Raw genomic sequence first — 14,959 nt, 5'->3', positions numbered from 1 at the left:
GGGGGTGAGACATGGAGCTGACGTGGAATAGCCATTAAGCAGAATAGCCCTTGGAGGACAAAATAGAGTCAGATGCTGCCCTTTATGCCAGCTTGCATGAATTGCTGTGGCTAGAGCATGGAGCTGTGAAATATTAAGACACAAATTCCACTCCCTTCCCCATCAGATGCTATGTGGCCCCCCTTGTTACTTAATCTCCCCTGAGCCCAATATCCAGTGGCATGGAGAGCAGCAGAAGCTAAACCCTAACACTTGATTTGGCTAACTCTACCCCAGGGATGGGCAATTCCGGTCCTCGAGGGCCGCAAACCGGTTGGGTTTTCAGGATATCCCTAATGAATATGCACAAGAGAGATTTGCATGCACTCTGCCTCAGTCATATGTAAATCTTTTTCATGCATATTCATTAGGGATATCCTGAAAACCCAACCGGTTTGCGGCCCTCAAGGACCGGAATTGCCCACCCCTGCTCTACCCGGATATCTGGTGGCACTTATCCAGCTAACAGTGCTGCTGAATATACCCGAATAAAGTTATCTGGTTGAGGTTAGGCCTGGCCTTCACCCCAATCAGGCTTGTCTGGATATCTTGAGCCAGACAGCGCTGAATATCTAATGCAGTCTGGCTAAAGCTTTGCTGGGCCCTCCAAACTCCACCTCTTCTTATGCAGGTAAATTATCTGCCTGCTGAACTGGGGGGAGGGGGGGGGGGGAGGAGGGCGTTTGTAAAAACAAAGATTTATCCAGGTTTGAACATCGACCTCTCTGTGTTTAAATGTCTCTTGTGGTGGGAAACCCCACAGCCATGGGACAGCCTCTTGTACCGCACCACAAAGGGAATAAGAAATACGCTTCGTGGTTTAAAATAAATCTGGTTTCTGCTGAACTACTCGCACAAGAGATTTTCTGTGTCAGGTTTGCCATTTCTGGCTTTCTTTTTTCTTAAGCCTTACTACGCCATGAAACCAAGCCTGCCTGCACATCCCTGTCTCTGGTGCCTCTCTCTTTTGATCCTGTTAAACTGGAAGGGGTGGTGCTCCTCCTTCTGTCATCTGACTATCCTCAGCACCATACTACACTACTTTAATTAGTGGGTTTGTTTCGCTATCATTTAAGTTTGAATTCTGAACATAGGTAACCTCTTCCCGTCAGGGTCTCCACCCTCTATTTCTGAATCTCTCTCTCTCTCTTATTAGTCTGAAACACTTGCAAGGTGGCTTTCAAACGAGAAAAGAAAAAAAAAATCAGATCTGGTGAACAGCGGATGAAGAAACGGTCCGAGTTTTCCTGGCAAGGGGAGCGGGGAGAGAGTTGGCTCGTAGCTCTTCCAATAGTGAAGAGGAAGAAAAAAAAAAACCCCTTCAATTCAAAACATATGTCTGGAAAATAGGAAGAAAGAGTCGTTGTTGGAGTTCCAGAATGCACACTAACTTATGTGAAACCAGGCAGGCTCAAGAAAAGGAACTGCCATTTGGATTCTGCAAAAGAAGTGCTTGACAGCAGATACCAGCGAGTCCCTTCCAGCCTTCTTGTTTATTGTAAGCGTCGGAGAATTAGAATGGAGACGAAGATGGAAGAATTCTCTTCATTTTGACCCTGGCAGGTTCCTCCTGCTCAGATGGAACCAGGGCTGGGATCTGGCACCATGAACCTTCATTCGTGACTATTTTATATCTCCTCTCAACTAACTGTGGACCAGTTATTGCAGCGAAGGTCCTCGGCTGGGGACCAGGTGCCTGGGCAATCATGGGTCCTAAATCTGGCCACTAGGTGCTGCTATTGCACAAGGACTATAATTCCCTCTCCCTGGAGGTTGCAAATGGCCATAGTCTGGTGAGTAGAAGCAGCATGGGATCTATTTACTGTTTGGGATCCTGCCAGGTGCTTGCGACCTAGATTGGCCACTTTTGGAAACAGGATGTTGGCCTTGATGGACCCTTGGTCTGACACAGTATGGCAGCCTTTTATGTTCTTAAGTCAGGAATCGAATCTGGGTCCCTCCGTATGGCAACAGGTAGTACTGGCCACTAAGCCACTGGATCGGACTACACAGAATTAGTTTTCGATACATGTCAAACTGATAAACAAAGGAATTTTAAAAAAGTAATAATAATTAAGTGCAATCAACTAGGTTACAACATAACTGGAAGCTTTATGATGGGAGGCATTACTTTGTGTCTCTATCACCTGGGTGTGGTCTAATCCTATAACACAAACACCCTTGGTCTAATTACTGAAATAACACCAAGTCATTTAATATATATATATATATATATAGAGAGAGAGAGAGAGAGAGAGAGATTTGATATTCTGCCTTTTACCAATGTGGGCTACAACAGATTTTAAATCAAACAGTCGCAGTATATTAGTCGAGGATCCCCAGTGTACTATGGAGCCACATGCGGTTCAAACACTTGATCTGAGACTGTGAACCAGACAGGAGGGAGAGGCGCCAAAGGAGAGGGTATGACAAACGTGTGGCTGAAAGAGTCTTGTTAGGCCCGGCCATGGGGATGGAGAGGTGGGGGGAGGGAAGGGAGCATGTCAGGGGAGAAAGGGAAAAGTATCTGCAGCTGGGGAATCTAAAGGAGGTTATATTTGGGGGTCAAACATGTATCTAGATAAGGGAACATGACCCGGGGACTATGATTTTCAAGATATTGGGAGTTTCCAGATAATAGATCAGATAAAAGGTGCTGAAATAAATATCAAGATACACTAGCTCCTCTAAGTGGTCTCCAAGGTCTACCACCAGGTCCGGTTTTCAAAACAACAAAATACACAAATTACCGGGTTCCTTAAATCTCATGTCTAATGTACATAATGCCACCAATCCAAACAGCTAGAATACCAATGTCAATTTAATAACCTTTCTATAAGTAAATTTAACAATTGTAAAAAAAAAAAAAATAAATTAAGGTTTTGAGAAAAAATTAAACAAGATAAAGTACTGTTTTTAAGGAATGTGGAAAGGGAAAACCTGAGACTGCACCAATACAAAATTTAAAATGTTGTAGTTTTCAGGGAAGTATCGAATTTCTTTGATACTTCAATGCCTTCAAAAGAGACTTTATAAGCATCTGGACAGACGGCTTTATCCCGGCCCAAGAAAGTCAAAATCTTTAACGAAAGAACGCCAACAAGACCATGTTTCACTGTGATCCATGCTGCTTCAGGGCCCACGCTTGAGAAGACTATCAGCGACTGCCATCCGCTCTGACCTCCATGGGCGGTGCTATCTGAGGTTTTCCCTTTCCACATTGCTTAAGAGCAGTACTTTACCTTGATTAGTTAAGATTTTGAAAAAGAAGTAGTAAATTTAAAAAAAAAAGTTATTTATAGAAAGTTATTAAAACTGACAATGGTGTTGGGATTGTAATGTACATGCTGTACATATACCTGACAAATAGCAATTGGGATATATAATGAAAGCTAGACCTGTTGGCAGACCTCAAGGTCTGGAAGCAGACACTGTCTCAAATGCACACTGTGCTGACTTTATAGGATTAACTCATTCTATTTACATTCCTGCAACAAGTTGGCGTGTTTAAAAAAAAAAAAAAAAGCAAGCACTGAAAGTCTTTGACATTGGAACCCCATCCAGCTGTAGCCATTTCATTTTATTTATTCAGTCCTTTTGCTTTGTCTGACAGCAATGCAATGGTGTTTCTTGCACCACCGAAGATTTCAAATCCTCTGAAATCACCGAGCAACACACCCACACATACAACTTCATTTTAACAAAGTGACCTCCCATCCAAAGCATAGCTCAAAATGGCACATGTGGAGATTACCACAAATTTAAATCTGCATAGGGTAGCAACCAAAATGACCAATTAGTTCCAAATCATTGAAGAGCAGCATGTTTTCTAACTGCCTAAAGCATTCTGGGATTTATTGCCCAGAACGCTCAATAGGAAAAAAAAAAATGACAAGACAACCTTGAATGCTCTGGAATAAGAGATACATAAACAAGACTGGAAGAGCCTTTGTTAAGAGGGCTTAGAAAAGGTTTTGGTTAATCCATAATACCTTCCCCTACTAATCCTGAGGTTAGGCCGCCTGCTTAGTAAGAAATGAAATAAGATCAGTTTGCAGATTCTCCTTCCATGTGATTCCAAAGTTTTCAAACTAGAGAGACAGCGCGCAGCCTAGCAAAATTGGCAATAAAACTCTAAAGAGTTCCCGGGTGCTTTTGGTGTGGGATTAGTCGCAGGAAAGAAAGTTGCAGTCTCTCTCTGGCTTTCCACTGCTGCCCAGTAAGTACTTTAGGATCAGTTTTAAAACTTTCTGGCGCCCAGACACGCACATAGAAATGAAGGACATGTTGGAAACTATAAAATGACAGACTGCTATAGATAAATCAAAGATCACACCCCGATGATTTAAGATGGGCAGAGATCTGTGGTTGGCTCTCCTGAATTCCATCCTCACATTATGCTTTTAAACACATTTTTTGTGGTTACTCTCTGGGTTTAGGAGTTTTTGTGAGCTCCTAAATTTGAAGCCAACTTAAATAGCTTTTTAAAGATAGCCTTTGAGAACAGGACTTCTCTGCATGCACGAGGGTCTTGCGATATATAATGCTGAAGTGACACTACAAATCGATATATTACATTAAACCGCAACAGGACATCAGTAACACATCAACCCTTTGCTTCCTTCCTGATGTAATCCTCTGTTTATTTCTGTTTTCATACTCCAGTGTCCTTCTGCTTCTCCCCATCTCATGCTGCTCTTTGCAAGTCCATCCAGTAACTTGCACATGCCAGTTTACGCCACAATTACAAGTGCTTCCAGAAACAATTTCTGGATACATTTTTCAGATGGTCCGTAGGTCAATCAGGCCTACCCTACATAATTTTTCAGATGGTCCGTAGGTCAATCAGGCCTACTCTACATAATGCACCAAAGCCATATGCTATTATTGGGCTCATAGAATGGATGTGTCGACTTTTTCTGGGATGCAAGATAAAAAAAAATTCTAGGAACAAAGTTTGCAATATACTGCAATGCAAACTTTGGCCAGTCATTTTAATTATTTCCCTTCTTCCCTTTATAAGCCAGTGCAAGATCCTGCTGTGTGTCAGGTAATGCAATCTTGAAATACTTTTCAAAAACCAAACCAAAACCCAGATGATATTCTTGCTGTGGCAGTTGGTGGTTAGTGAGCTGACAGGGCAGCAGTCTCCAATACTTTCATTTTTTTTTCCAGTGATCTGGAAGCGAGCAGCAAGAACCAAAAAGCAAGAGCCGTGAAGCTGGCTAAAACTGCATCCTTTCCCAAGCAACAAACTACCAAAGGAGTGAATCCAGGAGAGGAAAGGCCCACCTGCTCGGACAAGGAGCTGCAACAGGGGTGCATGTTGATGCCCTAAGTTGCAGAGATAGCATGTCAAGAGGTCAGCTGACAAATCGGTCAGCGGGGCACCGTAGCATTTAAAGGCAGTGAAAGGCAGGTATGTCAAACCAAGGTGGTCGACTGGCAGTTGGCCAGTAAATGAAGTAGCATTATTTGGCGACATGTTTACTCTCCCACAGGACAGTGTCCAGTGGAAACCAATGACTGTGAGTCTTTCCATTTCAAGAAATATCTAAGAGCACTGACTGTACAATCAGTCAAGGGAGTTTCTTAATTTGGGGACTGGGAGTGTTACTTTGAACATAAGGATTTTTTCGTCACTTGAATGTTTAATTTTGTTAATTAGATCTGATTATTTAATTCAATTGATTCTTTGACTGACAATTTCATTGGCCACTTACTGGATCCTTGATAAAACTAATTACAGTGAATTCTTTGCAATTGTTCTTAGCCAGTTCGTTACAATATTTCACAAGTCTGAAATGGTAGTCGGTCACAGGTATCGAGATTAGAACATAAGAACATAAATTGCCATACTGGGTTAGATCAAGGGTCCATCAAGCCCAGCATCCTGTTTCTAACAGTGACCAATCCAGGCTATAAGTACCTGGCAAATACCCAAAAACTAAGAATATCCCACGCTATTGATGCCAGTAATAGTAGTGGCTATTTTCTAAGTCCACTTAATTAATAGCAGGTAATGGACTTCTCCTCCAAGAACTTATCCAAACCTTTTTTAAAACCCAGCTACACTAACTGCTCTAACCACATCCCCTGGCAACAAATTCCAGTGTTTAATTGTGCGTTGAGTGAAAAAAAGAACTTTCTCCGATTAGTTTTAAATGTGCACATGCTACCTTCATGGAGTGCCACCTAGTTTTTCTATTATCCGAAAGACTAAATAACAGATTCACATTTACCCGTTCTAGACCTCTCATGATTTTAAAGATCTAGATCATATCCCTCCTCAGCCGTCTCTTCTCCAAGCTGAAAATTCCTAACCTCTTTAGTCTTTCCTCATAGGGGAGCTGTTCCATCCCCTTTATCATTTTGGTCTCCCTTCTCTGTACCTTCTCCATCAAAACTATATCTTTCTTGAGATGCAGCAACCAGAATTGTACATAGTATTCATGGTGTGGTCTCACCATGGAGCGATAAAGAGGCATTATGACATCCTCCATTTTATTAACCATTCCCTTCCTAATAATTCCTAACATTCTGTTTGCTTTCTTGACTGCCACAGCACACAGAGCCAACAATTTCAAAGTATTATCCACTATGATGCCTAGATCTCTTTCCTGGACGGTAGCTCCTAATATGGAACCGAACATTGTGTAACTATAGCATGGGTTATTTTTCCCTATATGCATCACCTTGCATTTGTCCACATTAAATTTCATCTGCCATTTGGATGCCCAATTTTCCAGTCTCACAAAGTCCTCCTGCAATTTATCACAATCTGCTTGTGATTCAACTACTCTGAATAATTTTGTATCATCTGCAAAATTTGATTACCTCACTCGTCGTATTCTTTTCCAGATCATTTATAAATATATTGAAAAGAACGGGTCCTAGTACAGATCCCTGAGGCACTCCACTGTATACCCTTTTCCACTGAGAAAATTGACCATTTAATCATACTCTTTGTTTCCTGTCTTTTAACCAGTTTGTAATCCATGAAAGGACATCGCCACCTATTCCATGACTTTTTACTTTTCTTAGAAGCCTCTCATGAGGAACTTTGTCAAATGCCTTCTGAAAATCCAAATACACTACATCCATTATATACTATATCTATATGTTTATTAACCCCTTCAAAAAAGTGAAGATTTGTGAGGCAAGACTTGCCCTGGGTAAAGCCATGCTGACTTTGTTCCATTAAACCATGTCTTTCTAGATGTTCTGTGATTTTGATCTTTAGAACACTTTCCACTATTTTTCCTGGCACTGAAGTCAGGCTAACTGGTCTGTAGATTCTCGGATCGCCCCTGGAGCCCTTTTTAAATATTGGGGTTTCATTAGCCACCCTCCAGTCTTCAGGTACAATGGATGATTTTAATGATAGGTTACAAATTTTTACTAATACGTCTGAAATTTCATTTTTTAGTTCCTTCAGAACCCTGGGGTGTATACCATCCACTCCAGGTGATTTACTACTCTTCAGTTTCTCAATCAGGCCTACCACATCTTCTAGGTTCACCGTGATTTGGCATCTCCCTAACATCCTCTTTAGTAAACACCAAAGCAAAGAAATAGTTTAATCTTTCCGCTATGGCCTTATCTTCTCTAAGTGCCCCTTTAATCCCTCGATCATTTAACGGTCCAACTGACTCCCTTGCAGGCTTTCTGCTTCGGATATATTTTTTTAAGGTTTTTACTGTGAGATTTTGCTTCTACGGCCAACTTCTTTTCAAATTCTCTCTTAGCCTGTCTTATCAATGTCTTACATTTAACTTGCCAGCGCTTATGCTTTATCCTATTTTCTTCTGTCGGATCCTTCTTCCAATTTTTTAATAAAGATCTTTTGGCTAAAATAGCTTCTTTCATCTCACCTTTTAACCATGCTGGGAATCATTTTGCCTTCCTTCCACCTTTCTTAATGTGTGGAATACATCTGGACTGTGCTTCTAGGATGGTTTGGTTTTTTTTAAACCATGTCCATGCCTCTTGCACACTTTTTACCTTTGTAGCTGTTCCTTTCAGTTTTTTTCTATTTTTCTCATTTTATCAGTTTCCCTTTTGAAAGTTTAGCGCTAGAGCCGTAGATTTACTTACTGTCCCCCTTCCTGTCATTAATTCAAATTTGATCATATTATGATTACTATTGCCAACTGGCCCCAGCACCATTACCTCTCTCACCAAATCCTGTGCTCCATTAAGAATTAGATCTAAAATTGCTCCCTCTCTCATCAGTTCCAGAACCAATTGCTCCATAATATTGTCATTTATTCCATCCAGGAACTTTCTCTCTCTAGCATGTCCTGATGTTACATTTACCCAGTCAATATTGGGGTAATTGAAATCTCCCATTATTACTGCACTACCAATTTGGTTAGATTAGAGATGACAGAAAACTTGAAGGTTGTCTGGCAGGCCAAGTGTTAACTTCCACTGATTTATCCACCCCCTTAAACTTGTACATTAGAAAAATTGGCATAGTTTCTGATGCACTACAAAAACACATTAGGAATCCTATTTAAAAGGGAAATCCAGATTTCAACATATCAAAATATGGAAAAGAAATTCTGAATTCTTCAGACTTGGAAGCCAAAAAACATACCAATCTGTACAAACTTTCAGTCAATGTTTCGATATAAAATCTAATTATTTAAGCATTTCCCCCCTTGCTTGAGTGATCTCAGGATCACAGTGTCCAGCCTTTTCAAAAACTGCTGCACTTTTAACTCCTACTGTCATAATGTAATGCCTTAAATTTGATATTGCTTTATGATGTTTACGCTATGTAAATCTGAGGTTTCATTTTTTTTGAGATCCGCTTAGGGCAAATGTTGAAGTTGGTAAAATATTTAGTCAGATGATATGCTGTCTATAGTTGGTAAAGGAGCTTCAACGTCTATGTCAGCCTGCTGGAGTGAAATTTCACTAACTGATCTGCATATTCTAGAGCACAGAATTCAGAATTTGTGACTATTAGTTGGTGCCCAGAATTCCAAGCAGGACGTCAGAAGAGCTTTTTGCCAGTGTGGATAGAAGAAAGAAGGTGTTTAACATTTGAAAAAGAAAAAGAAGCAGCTCTGCTTTTAGGTGGCAGAAAATACCTCGGGTCGCTGTCAGCTCTCAGCAGTTTCAGTGTACGACTAAAATGGTAATTTATCAAGTTTTCTAGGCTTTTTGTACAATTCTGGTCGCCGCATCTCGAAAAAGATATAATTGCGATGGAGAAGGTACAGAGAAGGGCAACCAAAATGATAAGGGGAATGGAACAGCTCCCCTATGAGGAAAGACTAAAGAGGTTAGGACTTTTCAGCTTGGAGAAGAGACAGCTGAGGGGGGATATGATAGAGATGTTTAAAATTATGAGAGGTCTAGAATGGGTAGATGTGAATCGGTTATTTACTCTTTCGGATAATAGAAAGACTAGGGGGCACTCCATGAAGTTAGCATGGGGCACATTTAAAACTAATTGGAGAAAGTTCTTCTTCACTCAACGCACAATTAAACTCTGGAATTTGTTGCCAGAGGATGTGGTTAGTACAGTTAGTATAGGTGTGTTTAAAAAAGGATTGGATAAGATCTTGGAGGAGAAGTCCATTACCTGCTATTAAGTTCACTTAGGGGTAGATTTTCAAACTGCGCGATTTGGCCTACTTTTGCTGGCGCATCAGGCGCCAGCAAAAGTACGCTGGATTTTAGTAGATACGCGCGGAGCCGCGCGTATCCGCTAAAATCTGGGATCGGCGCGCGCCAGGCTATGGATTCTGTATAGCCGGCGCGCGCCGAGCCGCGCAGCCTACCTCCGTTCCCTCCGAGGCCGCTCCGAAATCGGAGCGGCCTCGGAGGGAACTTTCTTTTGCCCTCCCCTCACCTTCCCCTCCCTTCCCCTACCTAACCCACCCGCCCAGCCCTGTCTAAACCCCATCCTTACCTTTGTTGGGGGATTTACGCCTCCCAGAGGGAGGCGTAAATCCCCGCGCGCCAGCGGGCCGCTAGCGCGCCGGGACGCGACCTGGGGGCGGGTACGGAGGGCGCGGCCACGCCCCGGACCGCCCCAGGCCGTAACCACGCCCCCGGACCCGCCCCCAAAACGTTGCCAACACGCCCCCTAAACGCTGCGACGCCCGGGCCCGCCCCCGACACGCCCCCCTCGGAGAACCCCGGGATTTACGCGAGTCCCGGGGTCTGCGCGCGCCGGTGAGCCTATATAAAATAGGCTCACCTGCGCGCCGGTGAGCCTATATAAAATAGGCTCACCGGCGCGCAGGGCCCTGCACGCCTAAATCCGCCCGGATTTGGGCGGATTTAGGCGAGCAGGGCTCTTAAAATCCGCCCCTTAGAGAATAGCCACTGCCATTAGCAATGGTAACATGGAATAGACTTAGTTTTTGGGTACTTGCCAGGTTCTTATGGCCTGGATTGGCCACTGTTGGAAACAGGATGCTGGGCTTGATGGACCCTTGGTCTGACCCAGTATGGCATTTTCTTATGTTCTTATGTTCTTAACCCTGGATATGGGGAACACCCACTGCTTCAATGTTACAGTGATCTTCTGGGCTTGGAAAACTTGAGGACGTTCTGAGCGCTTGCTACAGGGAGACTGAATACTAACAGCACATGGTTTGCTATCTCCCATGACTGCAATGTGGGATTTACATTTTTTGTTGGCCTACATACTTTATCTTTCTTTAAGCATTAAGATATCCTAGGGAGGAGGGAAGGGAGGTAACATTCATACACACACATATGACGAGAATATTTAGTGGCATTTGTGTGTCTGTACATGTGTTAATTTCAAGATGTGTATACAAACGAATGAAGTGCTTGTCTGTGGGGAAGAAGGGCAGGTGAGCGAAGTGGTGTCAGAAGCACAGTGTTGATATCATTAAGGCATTCTGATTTAAGGACCACGATGACGGACAAATCAACCAATTCGTGTTTAGTGATGGTTTAGCACATTTTTGTGATCGCAATCTGAGTTTTGAAACAAGATCCTTACTCACCATTTTTGCATAGAAAATGATATGAGAACATACCCTCTCCCCCCAGGAGTCTCTTTCTTGTGAGGGTAGCTTGCATTTCAAAAAGGAGACTGCAGTCACAAAAAAGGGGCATAAGCCATGGCCCAGGATGTGGATTGCTAGGACAGAATAAAACTGGTCCATTTCAATTCAACAACCTATTCATGTACCTAAATGTTCTTCATGCAACCATTATAGCAGCAATTAAATATGTAGTACAAATCACCCTCTCTCTCTCTTTTCTTCTTTAGAATAATAAAATACAAGATTTGGTAAGCAGGATAGAAATGGCTTCCCAAAACCTGTCCCAAGACCTGAAGACGATTGGACAGAAATTCCTGAGTAAGATTCAGGAACTCCCTCAGTCAGGGTTCTTCAACATTATTGCGTTTACCATTCTTCTTCTGTTCATTGGTAAGTAGTGCTCCAGATACTAAGGAAAGGGTTTAAAGGGACACATGCCACCTACAGGCCAAGGACCAGATATTAAATATACTTAATTTCAAAGAAACAATTCAAAGAACATGTTCTCATAGATCAGTGAAGTCTGCTGTTTAGATGATGCCTTGGATTTTGATACGATTTGGTATTTTGTCTGCATGGATGAATATGTTCTTGGGAAATAACAGTCAAACTAGTTCTAGGTGAAAACATTTTAATGGACTAACTCAGTACATCTGGGGCTAATTCAGTAGCCTGGAGAGCATAGCTCGGGAAAGCTAGTCACAGACGTAATGAGTTAATTCAATATTTTGTTGACCTAATTTCTACATATTCACGTGAATTAACATTGCGACCACAAGATTTTGCTAGGGAAATAAGTAAAGGCCTCCATACACATCATGCTTATGCCACATTACAATTTTGTCTAGACTTTATTTAATGAACTCCTTTTTCTTATTAAACTCTAAACCAAAGCTCCCCCGCTGAATAATGCTATGAGCTTCCTGGGATATTAAGTTCCACATTTAGCCTCCCAGGAACTTTAGTGATCTTGCCCCTCTTCCAGCGGAGTGGAACTTGGCTGTTACTAGCATGGAAGGAAAAATGATCACCTCTCCCCCCACCACAATTCAGACAAAGGGACTGTGGAACTGGCTACCAGCAGCAGGTGTGATATAAGGAGAAATGGATGGTAGATCCACAATACAATGGGCACTGCCCAAATTTTATGCCCGAGGTTCAGTGGGAATGGCACAAAAGAAAGAGAAAGGAAAAGCTGCCCTGAAGAGCACCAGAGTGTATTACACGCTGCCGACACCACTCTGTGTGTTTTAGAGGGCAACTTTCAAAGCCATTTATGCAGACTAATAGTGATTGCCACGTGTACACTGGTTATCTGCAAGTTGCCCTACTTCAATTAAGGCCAACAGAACAAGGAGTGTTCCGCAATACTTGTACCATTAGCCTCATTTAGGGGAGGTGTTCTGGAGGGGTAGGGGAGGAGAATGTTTGGAACAGGATAGAAAACTAGCATGTTTAGATTATATTTTCAAGTCTACGTGCATTATTTTCCAAAGATGTTCTTACCTGGCACCAAGAGCAGTTGAAATTGTCCGAGTACTTGATATCCATGACAAATTTCAAAATGACTCTCACTTGCCCACAAACTTAAAGGTGATGCAGAGTCCTTGAGTAAAAAAGGCACCTACAGATTTGGTTCATGCGGAGAGTGTGAAAACTTCCCCCTTCCGCCCCCCACCCACCCACTAGCCCTTTCAGCTTGAGTTTATTGAACAGAGACAGCAGTAATGAAATTATCCTCTCACATTTCTGTCTCTAGATGCCCCAATATGAAGTTAACACAGGCAGCAGCATCTTCTTCTTGCTGCTTTGATGGCAATTAACCTCTGTTTGTTTCCAGTAAACCAGAGTTTCTCTTTGCATTTTAAACAGAAGCTGATCAATTGCTCTCTTCTCCCATTCCTCTTCCTAGTTGCCGTGCTGCTGATGGTTGTAATCGCCTGCAGCTACTACTGTTGCGGGGTTAATAAGAAACACAGGCTTATCAAGGTTGAGCGAACCCCGGATGTATGAAGACCCACAGAAGATGTTCCGAGGAAGCAGCTGGTCCTACCTGCATGGGCTGGCACTCAAAAGAACCAGCTCCCTACCACCGTCCTCCAATCACCACCGTTATGTCAGCTCATTCAAAGTCACCTTAGTAACACCATTCAACAGAAACAACTGGTGAGAGGGAAAAAAAAAACAAACCCAAAAAAACAGAGTCTCGTTGGGATGTCTGCCACAGTCCGTCTTTAGACCTCCCAAAAAAGAGACTGCTACTTTCTAAATGACTATGCGCAAAACAAAAAACAAACATTAACTTAGCATCCAAATAAAGAACTATAAAAAAAAAATGTTAAAGATACTGGAATAACTGCAAATAAAACCATATTTACATTTTCTTTGATGACAGCTAAAGAAAAGAACAAGCAGACACAAACTGTATGGAGGAACCAAGGATGAATTTTATATCTCTGTCTTCCACTAGTTACATTTTTCACTTTACTATTTCAATCCCTTATCATCGGATTTTTTTTTAATTATTTAAAGAGACTGGAAATACATTTTATGGACATGACAACTAAAAACAGGATCACCTCTTTCAGTTCTGATTGTGGGGAGAAAAACTACTTTTTTCAGGAGATTGCAAACTAAATATTTCTTTTGAGATTTGTTTTATGAGGAATTCCACAATTTATTGTTCCTATTGTGTACTGTACATTTGGCAGTACTTATATTTTTATTGGTAAAATGGAAGAATTTTAAAAATATAAACAAGTTATGGATGCTAAGATCATCCTGACAATGTAATTTACTATTTCAATCCCTTATCATCGGATTTTTTTTTTAATTATTTAAAGAGACTGGAAATACATTTTGGGGTAGATTTTTAAAAAGAGTGCGTTCGCGTACTTTTGTTTGCGCACCAGGCGCAAACAAAAGTACGCTGGATTTTAGAAGATATGCCGGCCCATAGGCCGCTGGCGCGCACAGACCCCCGGGATGTGCGTAGGTCCCGGGGTTTTTGGAAGGGGGCGTGTCGGGGGGCGGGACCCGATGACACGGCATTTCGGGGGCGGGGCGTGGCGTTTCGGGGGCGGGACCGTGGGCATGGCGCCGGCCCGGGGGCGTGGTCCAGGCCTTCGGACAAGCCCCCCGGGTCGGAGCACGGGGTGCGCGTAGATTTACGTCTGCTTCTCGCAGGCGTAAATCTACGGACAAAGGTAAGGGGGGGGTTTAGATAGGGCCGGAGGGGTGGGTTAGGTAGAGGAAGGGAGGGGAAGGTGAGGGGAGGGCGAAAGAGAGTTCCCTCTGAGGCCGCTCCGATTTCGGAGCGGCCTCGGAGGGAATGGTGACAGGCTGCGCAGCTCGGCGCGTGCAAGGCTGCCGATTTTGGGCAGCCGGCGCGCGCCGATCCAGGATTTTAGAAGATACGCGTGGCGTATCTTCTAAAATCTTTGTTTTAGAAGATACGCCACCTACGCATGGCGTATCTTCTAAAATCCTGGATCGGCGCGCGCAAGGCTGCCGATTTTGGGCAGCCGACGTCCGCCGAGCCACGCAGCCTGTCACCTTTCCCTCCGAGGCCGCTCCGAAATCAGAGCGGCCTCAGAGGGAACTCTACGGACAAAGGTAAGGGGGGGGTTAGATAGGGCCGGGGGGGTGGGATAGGTAGAGGAAGGGAGGGGAAGGTGAGGGGAGGGCGAAAGAGAGTTACCTCTGAGGCCGCTCCGATTTCGGAGCGGCCTCGGAGGGAAAGGTGACAGGCTGCGCGGCTCGGCGCATGCCGGCTGCCCAAAATCGGCAGCCTTGCGCACGCCGATCCAGGATTTTAGAAGATAACGCCACGCGTAGTTGGCGTATCTTCTAAAACAAAGATTTTAGAAGATAAACCA

General features: G+C 43.2%; 1 protein-coding gene and 1 long non-coding RNA gene across 2 annotated transcripts in view; one reads left to right on the top strand and one right to left on the bottom strand.

Moving 5' to 3' along the window:
• The window catches only part of LOC115098645 (atrial natriuretic peptide receptor 1-like), a 264,895-nt gene that overhangs the window by 165,498 nt on the left and 84,438 nt on the right, over positions 1-14,959 (bottom strand). The window lies entirely within an intron of this gene.
• Positions 1,229-13,950, top strand: LOC115098649. Its single transcript, XR_003858584.1, has 5 exons — positions 1,229-1,832; positions 5,215-5,458; positions 8,987-9,187; positions 11,309-11,471; positions 12,994-13,950. It is a non-coding gene; the product is annotated as an uncharacterized LOC115098649 (long non-coding RNA).

The sequence above is a fragment of the Rhinatrema bivittatum genome, chromosome 1, assembly GCF_901001135.1.
Source record: "Rhinatrema bivittatum chromosome 1, aRhiBiv1.1, whole genome shotgun sequence".
In the NCBI taxonomy this organism is placed as follows: Eukaryota; Metazoa; Chordata; class Amphibia; order Gymnophiona; family Rhinatrematidae; genus Rhinatrema; species Rhinatrema bivittatum.
This window is presented reverse-complemented; position numbering and strand designations above follow the sequence as displayed.